Here is a 12,130-nt window from a genome sequence, read left to right as displayed (position 1 = left end):
CAGAGACAGAGTGGGGAACAGAAGAGGCAGACTGAAATACACTGCTGAGGGGAGCAGCGGGCAAGACAGGAGAGGTCTGCTGCACCATGTGGGTATCTCCCTGGCCTGCCAGGAATCAAACCTGCGCTGCAGAGGCTGCGGACAGCTTCACAGCACTACGCTCAACCTGCTGCATCACCAGGGAGGCCCCCCCCTAGAATATTTTTGGATTAAAAGCATGGGAGCTGCAGGAAATGCCTGGGGTCCTGCAACAGAACTTGGGAGTCAAAGGGAAAGATTTAGGCATGGAAAGAATAATGATCACTGTCTACAACAGATCAAATATGCGTAAGTGCATAAGTTCTTCAAGATACTAAAAAAAAAAAAAATCTTCCTTGATTTGTTAGGATACTACTTTATTATTCTGAATTTTGGTAAATAAAGGGAAAAAATCAAGCATATATCCTGCCCTTCCTGTACACATTTCCTGTGTTAATTGTGGAAATATTTTTACAGTCCAACAGGTAATTCAGAAGACATTTTTTGCAATCCTGAGTGAAATAATAGGTCTGCTCAAAGATCTTCAGTGACTGCTATAATCATTAGGTAAGGGTTGGTGGGGGATTTTATAGGTATTAAACTGACTTTCCACGAGCCCATTGATTAATCTTCCTATCACTCAAAGTGAAGCAACCAGACCTAGTGCCTCTTATTCTAATGTGATGCTATAGGAAGTACACAGCCCATCTGTACATATTAATATTAATGCAAACAAAAATATTAATTAATATTAATGCAAACAAAAATATTTTAAATATGAATTTCACTAAATGTCCTGATCTAAGTTCTAGTTTTATAGAAAGCACTTAAAGAACCACACATTAAATAACATTACTACATGACACACCCAGTTCAGCTATTCCATATTTCTGTTTTCCTTTTCTTCAGGTGAGGAAAAAGCACTACTATGGATACTATATAATTATTATTCTCAAGGACCACAAGGATGTTTTTGTTGCAGTCCAAATTGACCTCAGGAAGGGTATCTGATCATTCATTTATTTATTCAACCAAGATTTATTGGTCATCTATTATACATCTAGCAGTGCATTGAGTGCTATTGATTCAGGAATGCATGTTAGAGTCTCTGTCCTGGGTTTGATCCCAGTTCCCTCAAAAAGTAGGACTCTGTTCTTATAGATAAACAAACTGTACAGAGATATTTGAAAGGGGAAGAAAGAACCCTGACATAGTTATCTAAATATCTGCTGGCTGGCAAAGTAAATATAAGACATGATCCAGAACAAATTAATGAAGATAGTAAGAATTTTAATTTTGTAAATGGAAATGGAAAATTTTTATTTTGCATCATAACATGATTAATTCTCAATGTATTCACGGTTATCTTGATCTAAAGTCCAGTTTAATAAGAATTGAAGGAACAAAAAAATCAAAAAACCTTTAGCATTTAAACATGAACCTTTAAAAATCTGTTAGCGAGTATTTCATTCACAGATGTGTGTGTGTGTGTGTGTGTGTACACATAACATTGCAGATGAATGGGTTTAGGCTAAAAGTCAACCAAAGGTCAAGCAATACATATTTTGTGTCATTAGTCACAAATGGATTTCTAAGGGAGTTAACTGATTCATAAAAGTTTAAAAAGAAGAATGGAACCTCTGGAATTTCATTCTCATATGACAGAACTAACAAGGAACCCATGCAGTGGTTGCTTTTTCCCTATCAAGCAAAGAGATTATATGCAGGTTTGTCATATAATTGGAATAATACATCACTTCTGTAGAGGGACCTTAGTTGCACCTTTCTGTCCAGTAAGCATTTTTCTATCATCTTGGCTGGGAAGAAAGCTCAGGAGAGTCCCTAGCCTTTGAAAAACTTTTGAAAAAAGCTCCTCATATTTTATAGAATACACTTTTCAACAAATAAATTATAGTTATGAGAGTTTGGGAAAAAAGGTTCTCTGCACTTCCTGAGGTTAGTGAGAGTTTAACTTGTTTTCAGAAAGAATCTTTCCATTTTATTGGACTTCTATAGGCAGCTTGCAAGACTGCTTCTGCACTTAAACTAGGATCTTAGTCCCGCTTTCAGAGGAAGAAAGACATATCTAGCTATTTGGAGCAGGCATTGAATATAGTGGCAAGAAGTTAGAGTGAAGGGAAGACAATTAAGACACCAAGCAATGGACTTACTAAAGATATCTTGAGCTGGATGGGAGACTCTTTCATGAGACAGCTCTCGATAGAAATATAGCAGATAATTTTGAAATTAGCTTCCACCTTCCCTTTTCTGGGAATTTCATCTTAGCTTAGTCCATTTCCTTGGCTATCACAGGTGCTGACCCCACATTACTATATTGATGTAAATGTAAACAATTATACATTTACATACTATATAAATGTAAACAATTTTAAAAGCATAGATGATAAGAAAATATTAAATAAATATTAATATTAATAGTAGTAAAAAAGTTTGGAAATGGTGGAATCTGGTTATTTAGTACCTAAATAATATAATTTGCTTAATTATGAATTTAATTTTTAATAATAACTGTGTTTTACAACCAGCTTACACAATTCCTGGATTTAATTACTGACTCTGGTGAGCTGGTAGGGCTGGTTCTGGTACACCAATAGTCCACATGTATACACTCCTGGGTTCAGATGCCTGTCAAGTTCAGCAACTCCATCCTTGCCCTTGAATTGCTTGAGATTGTTCAGGCCTTTATAATAAATCTCTCCTGCTTCTCTATTTTTGTCTCTATCTTTCTAAAATACAGAGCTATCTCATGTTGGATTTTAGCCATTTGCATCATTGGTACTATTTTACTTGGGGTCAACTCTCACTACAATTTTAAAGATACTTTAATATACATTCCTTTTTACTGGTGCCTTGTAAAGTATCGTGATTCATATTTTGGTACAAACTAATTTCAATTTCTTATGTTCATGATTGCTCCTGCAGATTAGCCTCCTGCCATCCAGGCAGCCATGCTATCTTTGCTTATGAGTGGCCTCAAGGCAAGTGAGAATACAACTGAGAAGAAGGTATTGCTCATCTTTGAGATCCAAATTAGACTTTTTTAAAAGTCCATGATATAAATAATAGTCTTGCAAGCAAGTATTTCTGTTACAGAAGGGAGGTTTTTTGTTTTTTTTTCCCAAAGATTTATTTATTTATACAAGCACTGGGGTACAGGCCAGAGGCATGGGAGGGTGAGAGAATTCACCCAGGACAGAGCAGGGAGCAGAACAGGCAGAAGGACTGAAACACACTGCTGAGGGGAGCAGCGGGCATGACAGGAGAGGTCTGCTGCGCCATGTGGGTATCTCCCTGGCCAGCTTGGAATCAAATGGGCACTGCAGAGGCTGCAGACAGCTCCACAGCGTGGCGCTCAACCTGCTGTGCCACCAGAGAGGCCCAGAAGGGTGGTTTTTTGGATAAAAGGTTTTGATGATCTCCAAAATCTGAGATCTTTGGGGCGCTCAGAGCAGGGATTGGAAGAGAAGGAAGAGGGGTACGGGACATTGGGGAGCATGGTCCTTTCTCAAATCAGTAGGCAAGTTGATCCTGGAGCTTCTGGCCCCCCGGTGCTGAATTGTACCTACTGACATAATCTCCAGTATATATTATGTTCCAGTACTTTCAGTCCTGCTACAGAAGTCTTTGATAATGCCTCTTGTTAAGGAATTGCTTAAAAACTGGAAACCTGCCTAATTCATTTCCACCTTTGTTTCAGTGGAAAAGTCATCCTCAGAAGATTCAAACACTGAAGCTTCATTGGAGACTTCTTTAATTTATACCTCTGGGGTATAGAGTAGATTAATATTCCTACTCTCTGCTTTTCTCATATTTTTAATGCTTGGATATGAATAGCATTTATCTTGTTATTATATCTTTTTCTGCCTCAACCATTTCTCATTCTTTTTCAGGAAGTTGAAACTGCTTCTTAACTGCAGCCTCTCCTCCTCTAACCAAAATAAAATTAGTACCATTTACGGAATCTCAAGATATTGTTTTCTTTCATTTTTTTTCTTTGCTTTCTGGATAGACATTTGTTTCTCTAACAATTTTTCATAAGTTTGGTCCAGTGAGGATATTTCATAATGAGAAATAGGAAATGAGTGAGGTCTGGACCTGCCAAAGCAACTATTTTTCAAATAAATCTTGTCTACCTCCTTGTCTATGAATTGGATATTCTCACCCAGGAGGAATTTTCCCATCAGACCGTCTTTCCAAGGCTTGACCTTGATCTACTATTCCCTGCTTAACTCCCCTCGAATATCTTTGTTGCACCTACTCTTGGAATCTCAGTTACATAAATTTCATAGTCAGGTTCCCCCAGGACATCGATAATAGCTGTTCCTTCTCTACACAAATAAGGGCTTCATTTCCTTTTGATCTTCTGTGATGCTTTGAATATTTTAGGATGAATCTCTGTTCTTCTTTGTGCAGACTGGCCCTATTTATTTTAACCACTTGCCAACAACTTGTTGTCACAATCTAAAGGGGTAATTTTCAAATAACTATTACTAAGAACGCTAATTGTGACTTTAACAGCATTTTTTCTATGTTGCATTTTCCTGAATCTCTACCCATTCTGGGCAATTGTATTCCAGAAAGCTGTTGGAGAGCTTGTCTTTCTCCACTAGATTTTATCAGAATCTACAACACTTTTCAATCAAATAGAAGCAAAATACCAGTTTCATTTCTAAAACACCATTTAAGAACAGTTAGAACCAGATCTATATCCTTTGTGTTTTTATGAACTTCTATCCCAGCCTTCATGATCTCATTTTTCTATTCATGTATCTCTCTAGTCAGTTACTAAAATTTTACCTTTGTCCTAAGAAACTTGAAATTCTCACTCTACCTTAATTCTCTCTTACATCCTCTTGCTGTGCCTCTTTTGAAGTGTACTTTCCAAAATACTCTAGTTTCTCCTGAATTTTTAGCATAAGACTTATTTCTGGAGCCAAAACATTCCAGGCACAGGACAATTATTTTAATTATTTTGTTGTTTCTCTGCTTTAACACAGAAGATGCTATATCTCCTACTAAGAGAAACCCGTGTTCCCTTTTATTTACTCATTGAGTGTGGACATAGAATACTCGTCATGTGTGAATTAACACGTTTCTGCAAAAATCTAAAGGCATAATCAGAAAACATCTCATCATTAATTCTGAAGCCAACTTATCACTGCATAATTGGTGAAACCCTGAAAAGTGTCCAAACAAATAGCTTAAATGCAAGAAATTAGCCCATTAACTTGAGGAAGGATAGGTTGGGGCATCCAGGGTCTCTGGTTCTTTCTATCTCTTCCTCTATCAGCAACTTTAGGTAAATTACATACATTTGATAATCAATGAGTGGTCAGAATTTATGGGTTAAGGTAATAAACCAGATTCATGCTTTAGATAGAAAGGGGGGGCACAAATATTTCTTGACCTAATATGTGTCAATAATAATAATAATATTAAGTGTTTTACAAGTTTTCTCCTTTAACCTTCAAAATACAAGTGTGAAGTAAGCATAATGAACTTAATTTTACAAATAGTGAAAATTATACCTTGGAAAATTGAATAATATCTAAAAACAATAAGTGAACTGAAATTAATATTGGTTGGTTCCAAAACCTGTATTCCCAAAACTTTATTATATCTTATATAGGGACATTAACTAGGTATTAGAATGACTTTTTGTTTATTTAAATAATTCCCAAATGGATTTATTACAAAGGAAAGTATCTTTTTTCCCTTTTCAGTCTTCAAAGTACAATAGCAATTAAGCTTTCAGAATGCAGGGACGCCCATTGCAGGGGGTTGTTTCCATATGCAGAAGTTTGGTCTTAACACAATATATAATTATTTTCAGATTCTAAAAATAAAAATCTCATGCTAGTGAAGCACATTGGGACGTTTTTGATCTTTTGCATGAGCAAATGCCTGAATACATAAATGACATCTCCAAAATCCTTAATACTTCTAGACAACCAAAATGTTAGTTTATATAGCTCCTTTCTAACTGTCAAAATTTCACAAGCAAGAGCCAATGAATGCAAGAAACTTCTCTGAAAATACTTTCATGTGTTAAGAATCACTCAAAGACTAGTGTCACAATATAACCTCATGCTTTTCTACCACAGAAAGAAAATTAACTGAATTTTGATGGCAACTATTGCTATCTCTAGGTACATTATAAGTTTGTTTTGTCCTGAAGAGTTTCTGTTACAGGGCAGGGAGAGGGGCAACCCAGACCCCACAAACTTGCCTGCTCTAAATAGGTTCTGCCATCCGCACCATCAACACAAAACATATAAGAATTTAATAGAAAGCAACTTTAATACAATTAGTAAACAACACAGAAAAGACAAAGAATATAGTTTCTAAATCAAGCACCCAAAGTTACCCATCCCCTTGTGGGAAGTAAAAGTCCACCCAAATGGAATTGGTCCAGAACAAGGTCCGAAAGCCTGCCACAGTCTAAAGCATCTTTCAGTGGAGACCCACAGAAAAGATCAGAAACAATCAGACAAGTCTGGAAGGAAAAGAGCATAATCAAAATTAAGATAAAAGCTGCCATTGTTCTCCTCACTATGGGCCTCTTACCCACACCTGTTTCAAACAGTCCATGGCCAAAAGGCAAGCATAGTTTCTTCATGCATCTCTCAGCTCCATGTGCCTCCTCCAGGTCTCCCTCCGGCTCTCCATCCTGCTTTCCTCCTTCCCCTGTCCTTTCTCCAGCTTCTTCTCTTCTCTTTGTTCAGCTCCACCCTCTTTGGGTGGGGCAGGAAACCTGAAACTCCCCCCTTTCCTAGGGACCACCCTGTTACATTTCCATTCTAGAAGTTTCCCAATTTATTTAACTGAATTTTTTAATCAAAAAGAAGTTTGACTTCTTAAGAAAGTTTAAGCAAATTAAGTTGTTTAAAGAAAAAATGGATATTAACCTACATTATCAGAAAAAAAATCAAAGAACATAAAATAGTACAGCAAGAGTCTAAAGATAAAATAAAAGCCTGGGAAAAAAAGTTTTTGTAAGAAATGTAAATCAGGCACAGATCCAAAAGCATGCTGGGAAGACAAATTTATCCCACTAAAATTGAGAAAAGCAATAGTTTTTATTCAGTGTTCTGTGCTCAGTTTTATTTTTCTGATGTGGAAACAAGAAGTCATACAAGTATCAAAATGGCAAATGATAGAAGACTAAGAACTTGCAAAGCAAAACCCACATCCCAGCTTCTTCCTATCAAAGACATAGGAACTCTACAATTGCCAAGAAACAGTCCAAGACTTTCAAAGTCCTGAACACTCTTACATTTGGTGGTCCTATCCTCTATAAAATCAACATTAAAACATAATCACATCCTGCAAAGTTAACATGATTTAATAATAGCTACCTTTTTGGAGTACTTACTGAGTATTCTTTAGCTACTAGTACTTTCAGAGAGCAAACACCTGCCACCTTTGTCTCCTAATGAGCCCTGTTCCCTTGTGCAGTGATCTGTCCTTTTATTCTTTTCCCAGAGGAGCAAAGGGCTCAATGCAGCCTTGACTCCCTGGTTCTTCCTTGAGGCACAAATGCATGAAGTACTTCCCCCACCCAATAGAAATAACAGAACAGGGGCATAGTGCTTACTTTTGGTAGCATGACAACCACTGCCAGCTGCTTTTGAAGCTGCCTGTTAGTGTGAAAGTTATTTTGCATAAAGTTATTTGTTAACTGGGCTAAAACATTCTTACTGAAAGTCTTACTTTTACAGATTTCCCCCCTATCTCCCAGAAACCCTTATCTTCCAAAGGAAATTTGAAGCTATCACACAAATAATAGGAAATATCCTCTTTCTAAATGGTTGAAAGGATCACCTTCACCATCTGAATTACTTTAGGTCATTTCTTTTTCCTTTGAGAATCAAATGATAGAGAACAAAACTGCCCTCAGACATTAGTGGTCCTGGTTCTCAGTCTTCAGAGTTAGACCAGGATTTACACCATCAGACTCTGATCTTCTGGCCTTTAGACTTGGATTTGGACTAACAAGAGTGACTCTGGTTCCTAGGCCTTGGGGCTTGAAGTGAATCATAAAGCTAGTTTTTCTGAATCTGCAGGAGATAGTTGGCAGCTCGTGAGGCTTTCAGTCTCCATGATCACATGGGCTAATTTCAGAACTAAATCTCCCTTTATATCTATCTATCTATCTATCTATCTATCTATCTATCTATCTATCTATCTATCTATCTATGCCTTTCTGTACATCTAACAAACCTGATTGGTTCTATTTCTTTGGAAAACAGAGTAATATACTTACTTCAATTTTCCATAGTTGACTATACATGTGGACAAAAACACTTAAAAAAACACTTATAACCATGAGATGGAATTTGAGTAAACCCCATTTCTAAATAATGTAATCCTTGGATTATTTTGTTTAAGTAGGCGCAGCAGTTGAGCGCTGGGTTGCGAAGCTGCTCGCAGCCTCTGCAGTGCCGGTTCAATCCCCGGCCACCAGGCGAGGGTCCCACATGGCATGCAGACCTCTCCTGCTGCCCGCTGCTCCCCTTAGCAGTGTACTTCGTCAGTCTGCCTGCTCTGCTCTCCCCTCTGGCTCTGGTGAATTCTCTCACCCTCCCGCACTTCTGACTGTACCCAGTGCTTGTATAAATAAATAAATAAATCTTTAAAAAAAAAAAATAGGAGATTCTAAGAACATGCTAAGATAAAATTTTTTTTTCACCTTGCCAGTGTGTAATCATGAGTTGTAGGGGCAGTGGGAGGTGAGTTCTCCTGTGATATGGGTTTGGTGCTTTCATAATGGTTTTTCTCTTATTGTTTGGTTGAACTTTCGATGCATCAAATCCAAAATTAGGAACCGGGTAGATCTCAGCACTTTCTGGGCACCAATTATTCATTTCCAGTAATCAGAAACAAAAACTCGAGAAAACAGAATGTAAAGTATGTGGCTGGAAACCATTTATTTGGCTTTCCTTGGTAAGAACACCTTGGCCACTTCTGACTATGGCTACCTCATCTGCTCCCTTCAGCAGAAATTATCATTCAGAAAGATTTCAAATTAAAGAGAATTTTATCTATTTAGGGGTGTGGATCAGAACTTTATGGGATTGTTTTGGGGGAATAGAGAGGCTTGTTGCCAATAGCAGAAGCCTCCTTCAAAAGTCAGATACCTCAATGATGAACCGTGCTTTTTATTTGTAGACTAGAGGTGTATGGCATAAAATGAAGAGGTCTTTGTGAGTGCTGTTCAAGGTTGCAAAGCAGGGCTGGGGTGGGGTATAATTAGAAAGCAATACTTGTCTTCGGGTGTCCAACTGAAACAGGAGTCACGAAACTGCTCCTACTGCCGGGCATGAATGGGTTTATGGGCTGGAGGTGAGTGTAATCTGCCCGCCAGGCCTGGCTCCAGCGTCATCAGCTGGGCTCAGGCTTTGGCATCTGGTCCCAGCTGCAGCTTTCCTGAGTGAACTACTGATGAGTTCGCCCTGACCGCCCTGTAGGTCAGGTCTAGATGTGTAGTCTGGGGGTTCCCTTTTATATGTCTGTAGGGTAAGTAAAGTATCAGGCCTTTTTTTTTTTTTTTTGGTGGGACTCTCGCAGGTGGCCGGGAAAGAACCGGCGCTGCAGAGGCTGTGGGCAGCCTTGCAGCCCAGCGCTCAACAGCTGCGCCACCAGGGGAGGCCCAAAGTATCAGGCTTTTCTGCCCTCCCGCCATTAGGATAGATGATGGATCCTTGTGGTCCTGAATGCTTGCCTGATGGCAGGCACCTGGAGTAGGGTGTGGGCCTGCATAAACGGGTACACCTGGGCTAAGGCTGCACTTATAAGAGCGGCATCATGGGGACGCCAGAAGAACCACGAGAAACAGAACCAGAGAAGCAGAGAAGCACCAGAAGAGCAGAGAGAATGCGAGAGAACCCTGGAGAGCCCAGAAAGAGTGAAGACATCGCCTCCGCACCCCTGCGTGCTGTGTACCTGGCAAATCCTAATAAAAGCCTGAAAAGCCACCAAGGGCTCCAGGACTCCTTCTTCACCCCATCTGCTCGGGTCATAGAAAACCTGCTCTGTGTCCTCCTGCCCCCTACAATGGCACTGGACTGAAAATGGACCAGCCTGATTGGAGTCTGACAAGCACCAACAGACAGCTAGAAATGAAAATGGACCAGTCAGGCGTGAAAGGCAGGGGACATAAATCCAGACTCCAGAGGGTCAGGATTATTCAGGCATTCAAATTCAGACTTGTTGGGACTTTCTTCTAAAAAGACTTTTGCGGAGGACGCATTGGAAAGACTTCTCACAGGACCTCCCAAGATTTCAACCGCTGCTCCCACCTCTGGCCCTGCCTCTGATGTCACCTGCTGACAGGCACTGTTAGCCTGTGCCCAGTGGCCTCAGCCTGGTGTCTCAAGGGCTGTAATACTCATGCTTGGTCTCTGGCCCCCTCAACACCGCTGACTGTCCTGCTACCTCTGAGAACCTTCAGCTGCTCCTGGTCTCAGGCCCCGCCTCCTGGTGCTGTGGCCTCAGTGCGGCAGGGCAGGTGTCTGACACAGCCAGCCGGGCCTTCAGTTAGGTGTCGTCGGCTGCCATGACGCCGCCTCAGCAGTGTAGCCCGTGAACACTTTGGGCCCCTCCGTGAGTCTAGGTCACTGCTCGTGGGCCTCCCCCTGCCCCTTCCAGGCTGCGTGTTGGGGATGGCACCATCTTGTGTGAGCGGCCTTTGTTTTGAACATGGACACCACAGACATGCTCTGGGGTAAGACAGCGGGCCACTTGTGGCCTTAGAAACTCTTTTCCCCAAATTTCTCATTTGTCAATAAATCCTATTGTTGTTGCACCTTTAATCTGAGTGGTATCTTGCGATAGTGAGTGAACTGGTGAGAACCCCCGGCCTTGGCACTGTTTAAGATAACTCTTTTATAACCAAGAATGACAGTATAGCTAAGTGAACCATGGGCATGGAGAGTACTATACCCATTTCCTATACCCCTAGACTTTATCATCTTTCTCTTGCTTCTTAAAATTGGATAGTTAGGTGCAAAACTGTATGTTTAATCATTGTCTCTTTATTGTAATTATCTGTGGTTGACAGTTTCCACATTATCCAGAGTTTTATCAGGGAATCATTTTGATAAAGAAGAGATTGAGAAAAGAATAGAGACAATTCTTTTTGCTGAGAACAATAAGACCATCATGGAGGAAAGTTAAAAAAGTAAAGAACAACTTTTTGTATATATAGAAAGTTGATTGACAGTTTTCATTCTGAGTAGAGGCATATATTTGAGTGACATCCCTAATGACAGTTAGCTATGACAATAGAGGATTAATTAAGCATCACCAGTCAGTTTATGCATATCTTCCAGTTATTAGATTTCAATGTAGTGCGTTATCTATTTATGTACCTAACCATTTTCTTTCTTTAAATTCAAAGGAGTCAGCATTTAGAAATAATGATTCTACAATGCAATGGTTCTTGACGCTGTAAATGATATGTGATTGCTCCAAAGTCCCCCATACCAGGTGCAAATGACAGCACAACAATCACGATGACAGAATTCTTATAAATAGCAACAGGAGGGTAAATTTATTAAGGGTTTCAGCAGCCACAGCTGTCTCCCTTCTGTTGCTGTGACTGGAGGTACTTTGTTAATAGACCTTATAATACCCTCTCTGATTATGTTACTGTGTTTCTCTGCTGCATTACCAAGTATCAGGTTAATATAGCATTGAAAAAGGACATTTGAAAATGAAACCCAGAAAGATTTCACATTCAATGGTGTTTGCTAGGTGCTGTGCTTTTCACTTTTGGTTGCTTTAATCTAAATGTCTGTGCCCAATGATCATAAAAGTCCCTCAAGTGTTATTTTTCTTTTACTATGGAGTGAATCAAATTTTATTTGAGACCTGCAAAGCATATGCTTCAATTGAATTTATCAGTGGCATAGTCTTTGTTCAGGGATTTGAGTTAAATCATTTTTATCAGACTGATTGTACTTTTGACTGAGATATTTGAGTCTGTTCATGTTTCACTATTTGATACCTTGCATTCTGATGTGTTCTCTAGGAGGGCTATTGTATGGCCACAGAAACCTGGGTCAACACTCTAACAATAGCAGACCTC

This window comes from Talpa europaea (assembly GCF_964194135.1).
Source record: "Talpa europaea genome assembly, chromosome: 15".
NCBI lineage: Eukaryota > Metazoa > Chordata > Mammalia > Eulipotyphla > Talpidae > Talpa > Talpa europaea.
The sequence above is the reverse complement of the archived record's forward strand: the minus strand, read 5'-3'. Positions refer to the sequence as shown.